Source organism: Triticum aestivum, chromosome 7B, assembly GCF_018294505.1.
Source record: "Triticum aestivum cultivar Chinese Spring chromosome 7B, IWGSC CS RefSeq v2.1, whole genome shotgun sequence".
NCBI classification, from domain to species: domain Eukaryota; kingdom Viridiplantae; phylum Streptophyta; class Magnoliopsida; order Poales; family Poaceae; genus Triticum; species Triticum aestivum.
Window position 1 is genome coordinate 657,569,309 of NC_057813.1, and position 21,509 is coordinate 657,590,817.

General features: G+C 41.9%; 1 long non-coding RNA gene across 15 annotated transcripts; it reads left to right on the forward strand.

The window, feature by feature from the left end:
* The first annotated feature begins 6,238 nt into the window (after positions 1 to 6,238).
* On the forward strand, positions 6,239 to 16,329 carry LOC123156464 (uncharacterized). Of its 15 annotated transcripts, XR_006478147.1 has the most exons (15): positions 6,239 to 6,882; positions 6,978 to 7,074; positions 7,912 to 7,986; positions 8,116 to 8,223; positions 8,334 to 8,456; positions 9,169 to 9,317; positions 9,499 to 9,564; positions 9,680 to 9,776; positions 9,954 to 9,989; positions 11,464 to 11,554; positions 12,515 to 12,700; positions 13,084 to 14,553; positions 14,836 to 14,998; positions 15,315 to 15,690; positions 15,911 to 16,329. It is a non-coding gene; the product is annotated as an uncharacterized lncRNA (long non-coding RNA). The 15 variants fall into 15 exon arrangements; XR_006478145.1 differs by having other exon boundaries at positions 9,954 to 11,554; XR_006478153.1 differs by having other exon boundaries at positions 9,954 to 11,554; positions 13,084 to 13,197.
* Positions 16,330 to 21,509: the final 5,180 nt, after the last annotated feature.

Genomic DNA, 21,509 nt, shown 5'->3' on the forward strand with positions numbered 1-21,509 from the left:
AAGAAAGTTTACTTGAAGACTGAGCATGGTTATATTTTCCATGCGAAGTTATACAATTCAGACGACTACACCTATTTTGGATGCAAAACATGGCGAGCACTATGCAAGACTTATGCATTTGAGCCTGATATGGTTATCACCTTTGATATTCGTCCGGAAGATGATATTGAAGGTAATACCGACATCTGGGTCAATGTGCAAATGCCTCCAGTTATACCATTATGTAAGTTTCTCAACCATATTTATGTCTTTGATATTGTTTATTCAAAAATAGTTGACAACTAATTTGTATTGTCAGCTTATTTCCGTGCAAGCAAACATGTCCAGCGCTTGGTAGACAGGACCGTATACTGTCCTGGGGCTGAACTCAACTGCGAGGAGCTCAGTCATTATGTTTCATGGCTTGAGGATCTTGATACTGTCAAGACAAATTTTCTTCCTGCATTTAGAAATCTTAGTACTGAAAATGTGCGACCAATAGTGTTCGTAATGAACTACGGTCACATCCATTTAGGAAGGATGGTAAGATTTTTACTTTTTATCCTCATTGCATCTTTTCCATACATTATTTTTGAAGCTAAACTTCATTGCTAAGTATGTTACCATACGATGTTCTTCAACAGGGACTCCCGATGAATGTTGTGCCTTATGGGATCGAGACTAAAGGTATCATGAGTATTATCAACTTACGGCCAAGATATCCTACAGCTTACTTTAGTGCATTCAAGATTAGCGACGGATGCTTAATAGTGCAAGACTGGACCAAATATGTGTTGGGGGAGCGCAGAGAAGTACTAGGGAGCAGCAACCAGAGGCGCCTTCCACGATTAGGAGACAGGTTCATCTGCATGCTCCAACTTGATCAAGGAAGAGAGCTACACATGTTTTATGTTCTTTTACCTAAGAGAGAGCAGCAGGAGTGAGTAGCAGGAGTGAGTAGCTGGCTAGAAATGAGTTTCAGGATGATGATGTGCTACACTATTACTATGATGATAAAATAGCTAGTGTTGGTGGTAATGACTATGATGATTATTATTAGCTAGTGTTAGTGGTGATTAAATAAATAATGTTGGTGGTAATGACCATGATGATGATTAAATATCTTATGCTGGCGGATTAGATTCAAGTGGAGTCAACATGTGGTGCACATCGAAAGTACTACTAATCCAAAGTAGATCAAGTTTGGATTAGTAGTATACTTTTGACATGCACCACATATTGCCTCCACTTGAACCTAATCCACCTTCATTTAATACACTGTTATGGACATAATGATGTAAACCTCATAACAGCTGGTATCATACCAATATTTGTATGATGGCGCATAAATACACTAAAAATAAAAAAATATAAAAAAAAATACTAGTAGCGATGGAAAGGAAACACGCTGCAAGTAGATAACTTAGCAGTAGCGCGGTACTGAACAAGCGCTGCAGCTATTTGTACTAGCAGTAGCGCGTGGCGGCACGCGTTACTGCTAAGCAATAGCTGTAGCGCCTTATTAGTAGCGCGGCTTCCCGTGCTACTAGTAGGCACAAAACACGCGCTACTGCTAGGGTTTTCCCTAGTAGTGGGAGGAGCTATACCATCACCGATAGTCAACCCGTGATTAATAATAATGATCTAATTTAGGTTTTTTAGTACATATATTTAATTGTACAAGTTTAATATTTGAATTATGAACATAGGCCGGAAATGTCGTACTCGGACGACGAAAACCGCCCGACGGAGTGCGACTGGTGCCACGGCAACTGAGGTATGTGCGACAGGTTCCTTGAGCTGGACAAAGATCGGCGCTTCAGCATTAAGCTTGAGGAGACCTTCGATGTTCATACGGTACGCAACGACGACAATAGTTTTTTCGTAATTAAGCACGTACGACTTCAACTATTTTAACGTGTATTTTTCATCTTTTCCAATTCGACTAGTTTATCCCATGCTATGCAAGACCTATGTCTTGGCGAGGATGGGTTTTGAAGACCATGAAAGTATGGAAACCAAAAAAATTCACCTAAGGACCCATCATGGTGTGGATTTTGAAGTAAAGTTGTACAATGCTGAGAGTGTAATCCAGTTTGGTTGCAAAAATTGGGAAGCACGTTGCAAGATGTATGGTTTTGATGAGGGTATGTTTGTCACCATGGATCTTGATGATCCTACAATCGAGCAAGACAATATGGACATTTGGGTCCTTGTGGATACACTTCCAATTCTTCCCCCATGTGAGCTTCTCAAACATAGTTATTAAGTAATTTATATTGTTTATTTCAAAATAGTTGACAACTTATTTCCATTGACAGATTATTTTCATTCTTCAAAGAATGTGCGGAAGATGGTAGACAAAACCCACTACACCGATGGCTCCGAATTAACTTATAAGGAGAAAAATCATCTGATCGCATTTTGTACTGATCTTGAGAATTACAATATCTACAATCGAACTCCTCAACATTATGGTCAATACGTGCCACTAGTGCACGTGTTGAACTACGGTAACTACCATGGAGATCCCCTGGTAAGATTTTTTACTATTACGACATCCGTGCATCTTTTTGCATACTTCTAAAACTAGTACATCATTGCTAACTACAAAGTTATTACTGTGTTTTTCAACAAATAATCCCGAATGATTGTGTGCCTCATCTGATGTATACGCACGGTCATCTTGATGTTTTGAACATACAATCAGGTCGTCCTACGAATCTCAACTGTCCTAAAAGAAGTGGAGACATGACAATTAAAGAATGGAAAAAATGTATGGACAGTCATAAGGAGCTTCTTGGAAGCAAAAGGAAGCGAAGCGCAAGAATTGGAGACAGGATGGTCTCCATTCTTCATAATGGAGAGTCAGGGTCTATATTGTTTTATGCTATTTTATCTTAAGGGTGTTTAGGTCCTACCTGATACTGATGATCATGTGCTAAGAACAATTATGTAGGGTTGGGTTCGATGACTATGAGGATGATGATCGTGTGACTTGTTATTAATAACGAGTAGAAGTTGTATGATGATGCATAATTAGTAGGACTTGTTATTATATATGATGATGTATGACGCGAGCATGCATGAGTTATATATCAGCGGGTAAACTGAACATAGCAGTAGCGTTGGTAAACCAAGGATGAAGATATAAGAGACGACACTTCTCTCTATTAGCTAGCTAATAACAACCTAAATTAACCCCCCAAACCCCTAAACCAGCCACTTTTTTTTAAAAAAAAAGAAAAACCTCAGCTCCAGCCAGCTGCTGACGCGTGGAAGCCTTTTGGTCCCGGTTCATGTCACCAACCGGGACCAAAGGCCCCCTTGCCTGTGCTGCCCGCAGTGGCCACGTGGAGGCCCATATGTCCCGGTTCGTGTAAGAACCGGGACTAAAGTGGGAGGGCATTAGTACCGACGTTTTTGTCCCGGTTCTTAAACCGGGACAAATGCCCTGTTTTCTACTAGTGTGTGCATCGTCTCGACCGCCTTCAAAGCCCCAGATCTAGCCGCCTAGATCCGGTGACCAACCGCAATAGCAGTGCCACCGTAGGAGCCTTGGCGCACCGGCCACTGCCTGAGTGTGCCACCACTGGAGCCTAGGAGGAGGGCTCCCATCCCGCCTCGCCAAGCCGTGAGAGCCACCGAGATGGATCCCGCGTGCTCGTCACCGTCTCTGATCCGAACCAATCCGTAGATCAGATCGCCGTCACAGATCCGCCTTGGACAGGGACTGCACCACGCCATGCCGCCGCGGGAAGCCCTAGCTTCACCGGCCGCCACCATCCAGGGCTGCCACCCCGGGATCCAGACCAACTCTGACGAAGAAGAATGCCACCACTACCAAGCCTTGGGCCGGCGCCCAGATATCCTCGTGTTGCAGATCAAGTCCAGGAGCAGTGCACCGCTGACGGCGATTGAGATCGGTAGCACAACGAGTTAGCCCGACTGAGTCAAGGCCAGATCCACGGTTGCTGGTGTCGTCCTCCACCGCCGCCGCCGCTTCACATCCATGTCGCCGCCGATCTGTGCCAATAAAACTTGGGGGAGAAAAATGAAATCATGTGATCCAATGATAGTCTGCTTGCCTTGAGCTCTTGGCGGAATTAACTATTGTGGTTATAAATAGTTGCGAATATCATAATAGTATATATTCTAGCAGTTGCTATGTCTATGAAGGCAAACTACAAACAACAAATTTAACTCTAGAATAAAACTGAAAATTTTGACTCTAAAATGACACATACCGCCATCTCTGTTTTGTACTGAAGATCCAGACACAAATTTTCTGTATTGTAGTACTTTTAGAGTCAAATTTTATACAAATGAACAAAAAGCTAGCTTCAAACCAAAGAACAAAAAGCTATGCCTATGAAGGCAAGCTACACTTCAGTCAGTAAATGAGCAAAAAGCTAGGACTGACCTTTTAGTCAGTATATGAGATGTGCTGCTTCAAACCAAAGAATGCTTGCTATTTATCTCTCGTCCCTTCCAGTATACTCCTTCCGTCCCAAAATAAATGACTCAACTTTGTGCTAACTTTAGCAGGGAGTACTTGCTATGCAGTAGCAGAGTTGAGCAATATCAGAAGCATGGGAAGTTGCGAGATGCCTCTTCAAGGTTGTATTCACTGTCACTGACAACCAACTATTGTCACAAAGTAATACATGAGCAAAAAATCCTACTCGAGAAAAACATCTTCTGTCTAAATCAAGTGCTTTGTTTGGGCCGAGCCAAAATAGTTAAAGACATTAATAAACTCTTCCGAACCAAACAACCAACTATCTGTAAAATTTCCCTAAAAATGTCCCAAAAAACTATGTTGTACAAAACCTTAACACAATAAATATAGCTTAAAAATATTCCCAATTTCATACATACTTTCACACTATTCTTGTTTCAAAAAATATGTTCACACTTAAAAAAACTTTAAAATTTCCCAAAAAAGCTTACCTTTTTTTTTAAATGACCATTTAGAAATGTACACTTAAAAATTCCCTAATAAAAATGTAAAACAAGAAAACATTCTTTTCAAAAAAATATGTTAATTTTTTGACAGAAATGTTCAAATTTTCATATAAACATTCATTATTCTTAAAAAATTGTTCCATTTTATAAAAGAATTAAGTTTTATCTATTGTTCCATTTTATAAAAAATTGTTCCATTTTATAAAAAATTGTTCCGGACCGACCAGCCTAGCGGGCCTGTTTTCAAGGACCGGACCGGCGGCGGCAAAGCCCGGGCCGGACCGAGCGGACCGGCCAGCCGCTACCGGCGACTACGTGGACGGGTGCAACGGCAAGGTGGGCGACGTACGTAGGTACTGCGGCGAGGTGGGCGAGCGCCGGCGGCGAGGTGGGTGACGTGCTATGCGAACTGCACTGGGCGGCGCGGCTGTTAGCCAATTATTTTCTCTGTGCCTTGATGCTTCTTAATTAGCAGTTTATCTATTGCATGCAAGTAATAGAGCGTCTGCATGAGCCCACGATTTTCTCTGTGAGGGACATGCCGTTATTAGCGGATCAAATTGGACGTGGTGTTGATCGTCAAATCGCGCCGTGATTTTCGGATCAAATCCTTTTTCTCTCGTACTTCCTATTTTCTGTTCGATTCTCAATAGGAAACGGCAGGGTGGGATTGATGGCGCGTGATTATAGGAAGAGGTCGGTATTAGTTTCTCATGCAATCCCATAATATTCGCCTTCCAAAACAAGTACGTGAAAATCACGACCGAGTATTGCTCCCACGATACGAAAACCACGATAGACCGTTTTTCCCACGATCCGAACTTGACTGCGTGCGTGATGAGCTGAAACGGCTGCCATGGCACTTCGTCTGCACCGCGAAAAGCGCTGCCATGGCAACAAATTCCACTGCATGGAAGGAATTGCTGCTACGGGTGGGTCGACGCCATGGTCGAGAACACGAGATCGGCGGCAGAGCACGCACGACAGCGATGGCGAGCGGCTGCAAGAGGCTACGGCGGAAGGGGAGGACAGGAAGGAAGGAGAGGGGAAGCTCAGCGACACGGTGGTTCATCCTGGGGCTGCCGGTGGCCGCGATGACGAGGAACGGCGACGGCGGTGATCGTGTTTTCTCGGTCCGCTCGGTCGGACCGGTTAAAGACCGGACCGGACCGAGATTTTTTCGGGCCGAATTTGGTAGACCGGACCGACCATTTTCTGTAGCGGGCCGGGACCGAGCGGGCCAAGACCGAACGGGCCACGAGCGGGCCAGAAAGACCGCTCGCTACGTCCAGCCTGAGCCGCCGCGCTCGCACTCGCTCCACCCCCGATGCCCCTTCTCCACCCCTCTCACCGACGGCGCCGTCCGCGTCCACCCGCCTCTGCCGTCTCCTTCCTTCTCCCCGTTGGCCCCCTCCACCTCCTCTCTGTCATCGTCTGACCCAGATGCGGCCGCAGCCCGCCAGCGCAGTAGGCGGAGGAGACGCGGCTAAGAGGAGCACGAGCCACCGCCGACGCCTACCCGACGACGCTGTGAAGGAGTCGACCAGAGAGGGAGGACGTCGTGAACCGATGCGGGCCCAACGGTGTGTGCGCGTGCCTCCGCGGGTTCGCGCCGCGGTCGCCGGAGGCGTGGGCGCCGCGGGTCAAGCGCGTGGGGTGCGTGGGCGCCATGGCGCTCGACTGCCGCAACGGCATCAGCGGCTTCGTGCCAATGAAGCGCGGCAAGGTCCCCGACACGACGGCTATCGTGGTGGACTTCGGTGCCATCCTCGCGGACTGTGCGCAGAGATGCCCACGGGACTGCTCGTGCACGGCGTATGCCAGCGCCAAGCTCAGCGGAACGCCAAGGACCAGCACGCTCGAGGACCTCCGTGTGTTCCCCAACTTCAGCCAGGAGCCCAGGACCTCTATGTGCGCCTTCCGCTGCCGATCTCGGTACGTGCCTATCTTCCTATGTGTACCTGCCTGCCTTGCACTGCCGATCTCTCCTAGCTAACCGCTCATCCATCCCCCTCTTTGGCTCTCGACAGGAGGGTCACGGCCGATGCTCGTCAGGATCCAACCACACAACGAGCCAAAGGATGCGCCATGGATTCACTGTCCGGTTTGTCAGTCTGGGTTCATAAGGTGTTTGTTCTTCTCCAATGCGTTTTGTTGATGCCTCATGTGATTCAACATGTATTTTTTTTGTTCCTATTGATTACAGAGTATAGTGGGGAGTCAGGTATATCCTCCTTTTCTATTTAATTTTTGCATCTTTATGTAATTATGTTGTTCCTGGAAACTTTTCTATTTAATTTTTGCATCTTTATGTAATTATGTTGTTCCTAGAAACATTTATTTGGGACAGCTGCATGATAGAAAAGTTACATGTTGGTAAGTTCCGGATGTGCCATGAATTATATTGTCCTTGAACCTTCTTAATTCAGCTGTTTCCTCACTTGATTTTGTTAGTTTTGAAGCTGTAAAGTGTGTGTAGGTTTTTTAAGCAGCGACGATCTGGGTATTATAATGATTTGATTGGATTTGGTAGGTGTGCGTGTGTGGTGTACAGTCCAGTCACGGATTAGAGCCTGTTGAATTCAGTTGCTCCACTGCTTGCTGTTACACTCGACTTCCTATTGTTAGTTATTACCCGCTTGATGGGGATCACTGAGCTGCGGGTTGGAACTGAATCAGTTCATGTCCTGAGCCTTTTATAGCTTAGTTCTTGGTGTCCCTGGAGCGATGGTGGTGGGGAATCCCACTGGTTTCTGGTTGTGGATGTTTCCTTATTTTTTTCTATTGCGATTTGTCAAGTATCCTACTTATTATCATCCGCCTTATGGCTAGAATGCTTGCAGCCATTTGGTGGTTACAGTTGTCAGCCTTTTTTTTTACTTGGCTTGTCGCTCACAATTGGCAGATTTATATATTGTTGGTGATACAAATATTTAGCACCTAATTACACATTTTTTGTGGCAGGACATATTGATGGACAATTCTTATGATGGTATAGCTGTATATGAAGTTCCATATACATGGATCCCCACTCATCTGGTAAGATTCCAAGTCAGACTAATGTCGAAGCAATTTCTATTAAAAAAATCTTGACCGCCAGGCTATTATCCAAGCATCTTTTGACACGAGGTTGAGTCTTAAATGTTGGGCACTTGATAATTTGTCCAGGTTGAGATTCACCACTGATGACACGAGTCTGTTACCCTGCTCCTGTGAAGGTAGCCGAAGGCCTGCAGCTCCCACCGTGATATCCTCTCTCGGCTTTCGCATCTTCATGTGAGCTCATCCTCCCAATTTGTTCTTACCACAGTTTGGGTTGTTTGATTCAGGTTTTTTTTTCTAATATTAAATTGTGTCTCAAGGACTGAGATGTAAGCGTTGTTCAGGCCCTATGAGAAGGTGAACCACTCTATCAAAGGCGATGAACTCATCCAATTTGTACCTCCAAAAAACTTACTTCCTATGTGTTCTTGGGATCAAGTAATGTGATGTTCATTTACTAAATTCTGGTATGTTTCCCTGTCAGCCAACAAGAATCGTTTACATTTTTCTGCACTGTATTGGGAACAGTTTTATCATCCGAGGATACATACAAAGTACAAGTTGTGCTATTCGATATCTTCTCTTTTTATTCTGCAATGCACCTTTCTGATATTCTTTTTTATTCTTATTTGTTGCATACCTTATTTATTAGAAGGTCTAATTGCAAGTATTTTCAAGGTCTAATTGTTACGCAAGATTTTCTTTGCAGTGTGCATGAATTTCATAGAATAGTTTTATTCCAAGTACAGAAGAAATTGAATCTTTCTTGCATGACCTATGTTTTTATCTACGAGTGACCGTAGTTGAATATGTGTTGAATTGTTCAAATTTGTTGTCCTTTTGTATCTTCCAGTCTTGTCAATTGTCATACATTGTATCTTCCTTTTTCATGACCCAAAAATAGCTGAGAAAGCATGACATGCCATAATTTGTTTTCCATCCTAGGCTCATTTCCAGGCCTGCTATTATTCTATTTGTCCTTATTAAACTGTATCCTTTTTGTGGGCTCTCCTCTCCTTAATCAACTACCTGTTGAGGATGTTTAAAAAAGACACTGCCAATAGCAGATCACTCTATTGTTGCCCCTCTTCCACCAACAATTCACTACGATAATGTATTTCCAATGTCATTTTTGTACGGGGTTTCTTAATCCTGTTTCGGGTCAATTGCTTGATTCAGGCAGATCATGGAGGAGGACGCCTCGGGCTCGCTGTGTTGCCATCATCGGGACGAGTGGAGGCTGCTGCTTGCGTAGATGCTTCCAGGAGGAGCGCTAGAGCGCATTGTCGCCATCGATAGGAGGAACACCAGATGGAAATCAAGCCAAGGTGAGCCCCCTTGTCCTTTCCTTGCATTTTCATGGCGCTATGTGGTGCTGAATGGACGAAGAGGAGGTCCTGGCCGGCACGTTACCTCACAATCTTGATTGGTTTTTGAAATGACCTTGCTTGGTTGGATTTTCACATGAATTTTACATCTAAAATCATGATTGGCTTGTATGAACTATAGGGAATCCCGTGAGTCTGGGTCCTGGCCGGAAGCGCCGGATGTGTTGCTGCAGTTGTTGGTCTGTGGGTAGGCCTTGGTCTTGATCCGTTCTTTCTTGTTCTTGGGTCCTGGTCGAAAGCGCCGAAAACTTCAACTCTATCAAAGATAGATTAGCTCTCATTTTTCCTTACTGCACACACAGGTGTTGTGTGTTTATGGGCCGCGCTGACAGTGAGGACCTGACTGCTGCACAAATCTTCTATCCTTGCATGCAATGTACTGATATGTTTTTCCTGAAGGTTAGTATATATTCATATTGCGGACAACCCTGGGTAAAATCAAAGTTAGTAGTACTTACATAATGTAAATAAGGTTACTGATGTTTTTCTGATTTCACCCGACATTGTAGCGTGGTATACCTTTATTCCAGATTTCTTGATTGTCATTCATTATCTCTAATCCGTTGCTTTGTGCAGGCGGACATATGCCAGTTGGGCATGGAGCAAAGAAAGGTAAACATGTTAGTGAGGGAATACTGCGTTGACATCAAAAGGAAGAACAAACCAATTATTCTCTCACATTGTATCCTGATCTGCCCTGCTACAATATGTCTTTTTCTATATTGTGTTTTTCTTCTTACTATCGCTGATATATGTGTCTCATTGATTATGGTATTAGACTTCCAAGATAGTGGTTCATTGCCAGTCTGTACAAAAACACAAAATAGTGGCTCATGTGAGGTGTATCTGAGACTAAGGGTTAATTTAATTCTCAAGTTATATGCATGATGCGCAAGTCCATCTCAATCAGCCCATCCAAAAATGGAACAGAACTAAAAATTCTATAGAAAATCTCATGTTTATTTTAGTCTTGGAGTTTAATTTACCAGATTTCAAACTGAGCGCTTTTTGGAAAACTTGAGGTTCTCACTGCATCAAAGTTACTGTTAAATTTCGCCAAAACAGGCATTTCTTTTCTGTGCTCTTTTATTGTGCATTTGATACCTAGAAGGTCTACATTTGCATGTAATGCCATGACCTCATCTATAAAAATGAAACTGTGTCCAACACTACAATCACATTCTACTACTGAAATACAACACCATTGGTAGGATTCACATCCACACTATCACAGTTCTCGTCATGTGTTATCTTGAAAATTAAATTTCAACATAGTAGTTATTCACATTAAGCCTGGGAGCATCATATCATTTATATTATGAAATATTTTGGAGGCCTGTTTGAGTGTATCCTTGAATTAAACAATTGCTTTTCTACATTTTTCTTATAACTGATCTTTAGAGTTACTCTTTAATGTTTATTATATTTTGTGCTACAACACAATTAGTGCCCGGTGAACCATGTTTACCCTCTAATGTCACTATTGTTTGTTGTCATCCTTTTATCCATTATAACTCAGCTTCATATATCCACTGCAACATAAATATTCCCTGTTAACTGTGTTATGAACTGGATACTTTGTTGAAAATTTATGTACTGAACCTCTTATGTACTAAACTTGGTCCAAGCTTTCCTATTAGGTACTGAAACAGATGAATTTGCTATTTTTATGGAGCTCATGATGTACTGGCTGTTTATGCATTCCATGTTATTTAGTGAACTTTTCAGCAAACTTTACTTAAGTTTTGTTCAATTTTTTAGTGTACTTAAGTTTTATTCCAATTTGGTTACCATCGTTGAAAACCAGTTAATTTTTCTGCTCAAAATATATTTTCTCTTCAATTTCCTGCTGTAGTTGTCTTTTTGTGTGCTTAGTACAATGTGTTTGGGGTGTTGCATCTGATAAGATCTCATCAGTAGTGGTTTCGATTTTGATGTTTTATCTTTCCTAGAATCTCGGAAGCACACTTAGGTTGGAAACACGCCGGTAGCATTTATTTATCTTTATTTGTTGCTATTTGAGTTAGTTTGCTGCTTGGATATCATGCCATACCAGCTCTAACATCCATGCATATGATTTCTCCAGGGTCATATTCTGAATAATAGTGCAAGGTACTTTGAGTTAATGTTCTGCAAATTAGTGCATCTGGAACGCTAGGATGTGTGGGAACACAAAGGTATGGCAACAAACTCAGAATTTGATTATTAGCCTGTTGTCATCCTCAAAACCTGATATTAAAAATATTTATGACTGAAATGTTGGACGTGATCTCAAGTCTGATTTGCTAATGGTGGTTATATGATCTCAATTTGTGATATGGTGTGTGATGGAAATATCAGTTTTGCTGGCTTTCATCGCATTTATTGTATAGTTTTCCTCTTTTATATTCTTAGATTAGAGGCCTCTTGATCCATGGCACTGTCATGTGAATTCTCTGTCTTTTTAGTTACATAGATTCATTATTCAGGCCTCAGGCCATCTACTTGCTGGAATAGGCAACAAGTGGAGGAGTGTAGACTATAGAAAATGGTCTTAGGCTGCAAAAGTAGTGGGATGAACATCCCTTGAGCACTATGTAACTTTGTGACCTATTCTTAAGTTTATGCTTGATTATTTGTGTAATTTTGGTCGCTCCCAACTCTGTTCTTAGCTGAAGATTATTTATTAGAATTTATGGAAATTGGAGGACATATGTATATGTATAGTAAGTCTTTTATTTATTTTCTGGTTGACATATGTATAGTATCGTCAAGGTGCTTATATATTTTTTCAATACATTGGATTATATTTTTCTCGGTGACATATGTATAGTATTGTCCTGCTCCTCGGGTGAGCGCTTCCCCCTATGACCTCGACCCCCTGTCTCTGCTTCTCCACTGCGACAACGTCTTCTTATCCACATTGGCCATAGTGCCCTATGTTTTTACGACATATTTTTGGATCCTGATGCAGTTATGGTATCTTCTATGAGATAATTTGGTTCATCATGTTGGTAGACCATTCTCTTAGTTGACCATTTCTTTGTGTTTTGGTTCTGGTTGAGATACTAAAGGCATAGGGTACTATGCATTTAGTAAAAGACCCTTCATAGACCATTATCTATGAAACTAAAAGACACTTCATGTTTTGTATGCAGGAGTTGGTGTGTGCCTCCATTGCGGCTTAGGATGTTTACGGTGGTCTTTCTTTTTTATCTGAATGGAGAGGGCCGCTGGTTCTTGATCTTTAGGTTAACCAGTTTTTTTATGTTGCGTGCTCATGCTGCCCTATGTTTTCTTTCTTGATCTGAATGGAGAGAGTGCCACTGGTTCTTGATCTTAAGGTGACCCAATTTTTTATGTTGCGTGCTCATGCTGCTCTCTGTTTTCTTTTAATGCTTCTTGCTTGCTATTTTATTGTTGTTAGGAATGCCGTGTTAATTTAGTTTCCTACTATTTTGATCTGTCAAGTATATTAAAAACTTTGTAAGTTCTAATGTATCAACAAGAATCTGCGGATGCTTCTTTTCTTCTTGGGTTCTTAAAAAAGCACAAAGGTGGTCCATCTTGAACTGTAATTTGTTCGGTGCTGTTTTTCTAATTCCCTACGAAATTATTAGTCATTTTGGTGTTTGGAGGTACACTGTCAAGGTGACTAATAAACTTTTTTCCTTTTACAATGTACAATGCATATATAAGTTAATATTATGTACTTTTGTAAATGAAGTTACTATAGTTGAGAGCATGGATATGGCCCTTCCAAAGCTCTATGCAGCAGAGAACGGCGGGCGTGGCGGAGCGACCCCGTGGGAGGACACGTCGGCCTGCTGCTACGAGTAAGGTCCATACTGTGCTTTTAGTCTCACACCGCAAATTTGATAGAATTTTCACCGCTATATGAATGTTCGCCTCGGGAATGGTCTCACTAAGTACCAGTAGAGTAGGTTAGGACTCGATTATGCCCGTGGGGACAGTGTAAAGGGTTGACAGTATCCACTATGTACAAGATTGATCAGTTTTGCCTGATTAGTTAGTGGATATTTGTATCACTGGTCATGAAACGATGGTGTTAGTGGTGGATTGGTAGCCAGATGCAAATCAGATCATCATTTTTGTTGATTCGATAGAGCTGGCAGTTATGATATCTTTTAATTTTGGTCATATATGTATCTTACAAGAATTCCAGTATATATTTTGGTCATCTGTATCATTTGGAATTTTATGCAGTTTTTTCTATGGAAATATTTAGTTGTGTAATTCTATTGGACAATTATGGATGAGGCCTAAATAATGTATAGATATGATGGATGCTCTTATTCCTTCTGACTCATCATCTGTAGATAATAGTTGATGAATGATTGATCGTGGCTTTCTTTTGGTATGTCATGCTACATCTCTTGCTTCTAATGGGCTTTGATGCTTTGGATCCTTTTGTTTTTGTGAACTGTCGGAATATAAATCATACTTTTACCGGGTTGGATATGGCTGGTGCAGGTGAGGTGCGGCAAGCCACACTTCCTGTCAAGTGGTTATCTTTTGTGATCTCATGAACCTACTAAACTCGATGCTACCTTATGATAATCTTATGGTGATGTTGAACTCCATAATTTCTTGCTTCTATCATATGTGAATGTTTCTTCTTATTTTTATTTAGTTATATTCTGTTTGAGTAAGTATGTTAAACGTGGGTTACTACTAATTTGAGCATTTCCTGCATAACCACAACGTTGGGACCGGCACCCTCGCGCCAAGGCGTGTTGCCGATCTAGTAATCTATGCACCCACGAGGTCCAGGCGACAAACCTCCGGTCGATCCGAAAAAAATGGTGTAAAAAAAATCTACGAAAATAAATCTACGAAAATTAACCAGACGAGCAAGCGAGGCCTCCAGGGTGCCCTCGAGCGAGAACGATGCCACACCACCAGATCCCTTCGCCGCTGCCTCGCCCTCGCATCCCTGCGCCACTTCGCCGCCGCTGAGATCCGAGAAGAGTCGACCTTCGCCGCCAAGATCCCGTGCCTTTCTACATATCCCTCTCACTCCTCTTCGCCCATCCACGTAGATCGAAACCCGTCGCCCCTCTGTCGCTGCTGGTGCTCGAGGGAAGACGAGGGCGGCTCCTCCCGGCGATTCCCCATGGTCCTCGGCGATTCCTCCCGGCGATTCCCCATGGTCCTCCGCGGTGGTGACGGTTAGGTCAGTCTCTGTCTCTCGCTCACCCAATTTTCCCGGGCCAGCGAGCTAGGGTTAGGGTTACCAGCTCGACACCGCCGCCCCGTCATGTTGCAGGTGCTGCTATTATTACCGGCCACCGGGCCCGTGTGCTGACATCACTATGTCATGTGGCCGCTGCTACTTCTTGCCGGTGCATGGCTTTTCTGCTTGTGGCCGGCCCATACTGATGTTGTTGTTCGTGGCTGGCCCCCTATGTGTTCGTGTTGCTGCTTCTTAATATGCTCATGTGTCGTGCTTGTCCAGCTGCATCGAAAAGACAATGGGGCGATGGGCGCCGGGGTCGGGCACTGCTGGTCAGCGGAAGGCGCTCGCTACTACCTGGCTCCACTTGGACACCACCGGGTTAAGCCTTGGCGTCGACCTGGGCGCCGCTGCCTTTGCAACTGCTCCTCGCTGCTGAGTAGTTGTGTGTTATATCTTTCCCGCTTCATACATGAACATGCCTGACTGTTTCCTGAAATGTGACACTTATTTGTTGAAATACTTATGTCATGATTTGGGATTGCTTGTTTAGAAGCTTCCATGATATCATTTCCTTCACAATTCATGTTATAATAATATTCCTCAATAAGTTAGACATGAATTAAATGACTTATTTGTTTGAGCATAAAACATTAGTGGTGATATCTCATCCTATTGTGGTCTGTCATTTTAGATGAATGAATCATCGGACTTTCAATTGCTTTGTTACTTATAGCTGGTTGATGATTACTTCAATGCAGAGTTTGCGATGGAACAACAGACTGTCTCGGCTTTACATCCTCCACAGATCCTACGCTACCATGGAGGAGGGTTTTTTGAATCATATGAGAAATCAGTGGCTCGTCAAACCGCAGATTGCCTTGGTCGGTTCGTGTTATTTGGTGATTTCTGTACATATCAACGAAGCGGTCCTCTACATAGCAAACACCGGTGATTCATGTGTTGTCCCCAGGGAGGGTCGAAAGGGGCATCAAAGACATTAAAGTGGTTCAGCTGTCATCCGAGCATAACACGAGCTTTCATGCTGTAAGGGATGAGCTAAGACAGGTACACCCAAATGACCCTCAGATCGTGGCCCTGAAGCACAACTTTTGGCGCATGAAGGGCATTATTCAGGTATTTAATTTTGTCGGCCTCTGTAAAATTGACGATGTCTATAAATATTCTTTTGTGTAAACCTGGGCCAGGAGTTTATTTGATAAAGGTTTCAATTTGTGCCCCATTTCATGGATTAATGATGCCAAGAGCATGCCATTTGTACAAAGTCCCAAGATCGATGTCTTCTGACATATGTCACATGATAATTACTCATGCTCTATTTTTTCTTTGTATTCAGGTTTCCAGAATGATTGGCCACACCAAGCTAAAAAGTTCGGAATTTAACTGTGAGCCCCTTCTGGCCTGCTTCCGTATTCTAAGGGCATTCCATAAACCAATTCTTTGCCCCGAACCATCCATTGAAGAACATAGACTGTGTGCAAAATATCAGTTCGTTATATTTGCGTCAGATGGACTATGAGAGCACTTGAGCAATCAGGAAGCTGTGGATATAGTTAATTGTTCACCTCGGAATGTAAGATGATTTGCCATACTTCCTCTTATATTACTCATTCCCAGTGTACTAAAATATGATTCCCATTTTAGGCTTGCCTTGTACTGTTGATATGTAACCCAAATAGGTTAAATCGATTGTTGTATCGAAACATGTAGTATTTACTTCTAAGAGAGCAACTGAGAGCCTGTGTGTCTCCGCTATATATGTGTGCCTCTGCTATATTCATATGTAATTTTTTAGTCTGTGTTTTCTGCTCCTCTCTCGCGCAATGTGGAAGATGTTGGTTTTAAAGGCTAGCAGGGGCAGCCAGTGCTGGAGTAATTAGTGGTTTAGTACTATAATTGTTCTGCTTCCACATATTTCTTCCTTGATTATACCGTACATAATCTTAGTGGTTGTGCTCCGGGGGTAGATAATAGATTCTGACATGTTATTACTTACAGGTTGTCAAGTAGTAAACTTTATGATAAGGGGTCCTGCCTATTCCAGTTATGCATATTGTCAGCATATTCCTAAAAGTAATGTGAATTGACGTGCTTTTATTTTTATTTTTCCAGTTGGATGACATGACTCTGGATGTCTTGTAATGAATAGGCTGTTTTAGAGTTATAATGATATTGTGCAAGTACCTTGGCCGCAATTTTTTTGTGGTAGGTTCAATAAAGTCCAGCAACTTAAAATATCTACATGAACAGTTCAACTAAGTTTTTTTTAAAAAAAACTCAGACTTTATTCATTTGTAATAAGTAGTACATCGTTTATGAGGATCATTAAAATTTCGTTTAAAGGCATCTCAAACCAATCAGAAGTCAAAGAAAATCTAGCTAATCTAGCAAGCTCATGAGCTACTTTATTTGCTTCCCTATTACAGTGTTTAAATCTAGCAATAACGAAATCGCAAGCATAATGTAAACAATCATCAAAGATTGCTGCCGCCGCACCCGCCGATTGTCCTCCATCATTCATAGTATCAATCACCTCCAAATTATCTGAATTTATAATAAGGCGATTGCATCCCGCCCGTTGCGCCAGTGTTAGACCGAATTTTAGAGCTAAAGCTTCCGCCATCAACACATCTGCGCAAAAAATCTATTTTCTCATTTCCTCCAGCTATGAACATGCCTTTGTCGTCTCGGAGGACCGCTCCCATGGAACCCCTAAGAAGATCGTGATCAAAAGAAGCATCAACATTAAGTTTAACGAAACCTCTTGGAGGACAAGACCAACTCTCCATTTTGATCGACGCCTTGGGTGAAAATGCATTAACAATTTTTTTTGTTAGAGCAAGAATCCCCATTGAGATCTGAGTTACATTTTGAGTTTTTTCATTGTGTACCAGCTTCCTTCTTTCCCACCATAGGTACCATGCTGAAATAGCAATCATCTCAGGTACATTATGGTAACCCAATATCCACAAATGTTGATATGGTAGGAGTAGTAGATACTCCAACACCGCCTCTTCCGCACGGTCAACTTCACAAGCTTTATCAATAATATCGTTCATCCCTAGCCTTTTCAAGACCTCCTTTGCTTTACTACAGCGGAAGAGCATATGTTTTGTATCTTCTAAACCCTCCGAGCACGTGGGGCAGATGGGTGAGATCTTCATATGTCTGTTTGCTAGCGTAACCCGGCATGGGATTGTACCATGTAGCGTACGCCATAAGAAAATTTTAACTTTTCCCAGACAGGCTAGCTTCCATATCTTACTCCAAATAGGGTTAGTTGTGGTTCGCCCCATCCCGTTAGAGTGTTTCAGTTTACTTCCATACTGGTGATCCCACTCCAGAAAATAGGCTGATCGAATCGAGAAAATACCATTTTTTGTATAATTCCAGGCAATGAAATCTTGCATATCATGTTGCGGTAGGGGAATTGAAAGAATCCTTTGTACATCGATTGGCCACATAGTTTGTTCAATCAGGTCTTCATCCCAAGTATTAGAAGCAGGATCAATGAGATCACCTACCTTAGTTATCATATTCCCTCCCTTAGGCGTTACAATTTTCCTAGTTGCATTGTTTGGGATCCAAGCATCTCCCAGATATTGATGTTGTGTCTGTTCCCCACTCGCCAAATGTAGCCACGTTTCAGTGTATTTGTGCCTGCCATTATACTTTGCCATGTGAAGGAAGAGCCTTTCTTTAACTTCTCATTTAACAGATCACCATCGGGGTAATATTTTGCCCGTAGGATAGAAGCGCACAAGGAATGCGGACTATCCAACAGACGCCATGCTTGTTTGGCGAGTAACACCAAATTAAAACAATGAATATCACGAAATCTCATTCCTCCTTGATTTTTAGGGACACACAATTTCCACCAGGACATCCAATGCATCCTCTTCTGATTCTCCTCGTCTCCCCACTAGAAATGCGCCATCGCGTCGATGATTCCTTTACAATTTTTTTAGGAATTTTAAAGACCGACATTGCATAGGTAGGTATGGCTTGGATCACTGCCTTGAGCAGGATCTCCTTTCCCCCGGTAGATAGTAATTTTTCCTTCCAGCCACTGATTCTCTTAACAACTCACTCAATTAAAAATTGGAAACAGTCTGTTTTATGTATCCCCAAATTGCTGGCAGACCCAGATATTTATCACTGAGGGCCTCTATCATTATATTCAGTGTTGTGCAAAGTTGTGCTCTAATCTGCACCTTCGTGTTGGGACGGAAGAAAATACTAGATTTTTCAACGCTAACTAATTGTCCTGATGCCTCGCAATATAGATCGAGCGCAGCTTTCAGAGTTTCTGCACTTTGTTTATTGGCTTTCATAAGAATCAATGAATCATCCGCAAAAAGAAGGTTTGTTATCGGTAGGGCGTCTCTACATACTCTTACACCTGAGATTTTTCCATTTTCCCCGCATGTGTCAGTAGGGCATTCAAGCCTTCAGTACACAGCAAGATAAGGTATGGTGACAGTGGGTCACCCTGTCGCAAGCCTCATTTAGGCTTGAAGCTCTCACTTTCCTCCGTTTTAATCCTAACTCTGTATTCAACTGTTGATGCATTGCATAATAAAGTTCACCCATTCTTGACGGAAACCAAGTCTCAACATAATTTCTTTCAGGAAAGGCCACTCTACTCTATCATAAGCTTTGTGCATATCTAGTTTTATAGCACACAGACCTTCTTTCCCCTCTCTCTTATTCTTGATTGTGTGAAAACATTCATAAGCTACTAGAATATTATCCGTAATTAGTATGATAGGCACAAACGCACTTTGAGTGTGGCTGATAATCTCTGGCAGAAAGATCTTTAAACGAGAAGCCACCATCTTTGCAATTATTTTATATACCACATTGCATAAGCTTATTGGCCTAAATTGGGTTACCTTTTCCGGTGAGTTAACATTTGGAATCATCACAATTGCAGTCGTTCCAACCGGACGAGATGGTACATGTATTGATTGCTTGCAGGACCTCATCTATCAGACCATCACCTAGCATGGGCCAAAATCTTTTATAGAAGATAGCATGTAGACCATCTAGGCCTGGGGCTTTTAGATCCCCAATATCAAACAATGCCTTGCGAACATCTTCGGCAGTGTAAGGGGCTAGGAGAGCATTGTTCATCTCAGTGGAAACTCAACAGTTCGACCGAGTTTCCATAGCTATAATCAATGTATTTTGGTATTACTTTATTATAAGTCGCTGACATAAAATCAAATTTGGCGATCTCTTATGGCCTTAATTTTTCCGCGACTTGATTCAAATGCCTTCTTTTTGTAACATGACATATGACAAATCAGAAAAATACTCCAATCCTACTCTAATTCCTTTTTATTTTGAATTTTATTATTTGCTAGGGAACACTAGAGGAGAGTCATAAAGAAAATATGTTTAAAATAAAAAACAGGTAAGTTTGCCTTTGCCATCGGTCTAACAATAATGATGTTAATAACATGAAACTGAGGGATATATGTTTAACCACATTAATCTTAGTGAAGATGTATGCATAATTTCCATTAGGTTGTACTACCTCCATCCCAAAATTAAGTGTCGTTGATCTAATACCAAATTTGTACTAATTTATTACTAAATCCACGACACTTATTTTTGAACGGAGGGAGTATGTACTAAATTCAGTAAATATAACAAATGGAACAACCCTAGAAATTGTTACTTGGTTAGAAAGCAAGAAGAAGCATGTCCTTTGCAAGAAAACTATGATATTTCTTGAAGTTAGTATTAAACTATGAGTTGCAACATGGTTTGTGATTCTACCTATGACTTGTGCATTTATGTGGGTGAATCCTACCATTCTTGTACGACAATAAACTGTTAGCTGACCGAAGAATCCGCTATCATTATGCATTTTAGTTGTTATATATTTGGCGCCACACATGCTAGCCACTTTGCTATTTATTTTTCCCATGTATCAAAAGGTATCTTCAGTGTTAAAAACTTAAAATGCTACGGTCAGAACATTCATGATGCGGTAGTCATAGGTAATTTCTATATATTGTTTCCTGTCATCAGTTGCATGGTTGTTTTTGTTGATACATGGTTAAAGATGTGATATCGGCTGATACATCCCCTTGGGGAATTATTTTGCTATCAATTGGGATGCTAGGTTTGTGCTCTTATCATAATTTGTAAAAATCTCTGAACTATTTGAACCATATAAAACCAGGGAAAATAATCATTCTTTAAGTTTTGTATTGCTTACTCACTCGCTATTTGTTTTAACAGTTCAGTAGATAGTAGTAAACAAGTTTTTTTTGCGGGGATAGTAGTAAACAAGTTACATGGGTTTATAACCCTGCTGGCATGGTGCTACTTTATATAATGCTATACACTTATAAAGAAGGATATTCTTCATGCCCTTTCAGTTCTCCTCACCCTTACATGTTCAGGTGTATATTTATAGAAGAAAATACAGAATGATAAAATATGGTAACTTTCAGTTTTTTGTCCGCAAACTGAGTACAACTGATAAACGTTGATTACTATTTATCGTCCATAATTTTGTTTCACATACTGAAACGTTTTTCTATTTCTTTCATAAAGGCAAGAGTTCTATCCATGCATTCAGACTGCATTTTTGTTGGATAAGAGACAAAGCGAGCTCGGAGGCGTTCGTGGGTGGAATTACTGATGAGTTATGGTTGTGACATTGATAAACTTGATACGGGTGTGTTGTAGACCATCATCCAACCTAAGTTCCGGGATAGGACCACTTGCCACCAGTTGGCAGGATGGACTTCTATGATATCAGGACATTGTGCAACATGTAAATCGCTCACCTCTGTAATAATTGCTCTGCTCCTATGCTTCGTCATTGTTCATCATGGGCAGCCGTGGTGGTTTGCGACTCTGCAAGAAGATGATAGAGAAGGTCGGTGGCCCGGCTGCTTTGTTGTCATCTTCAA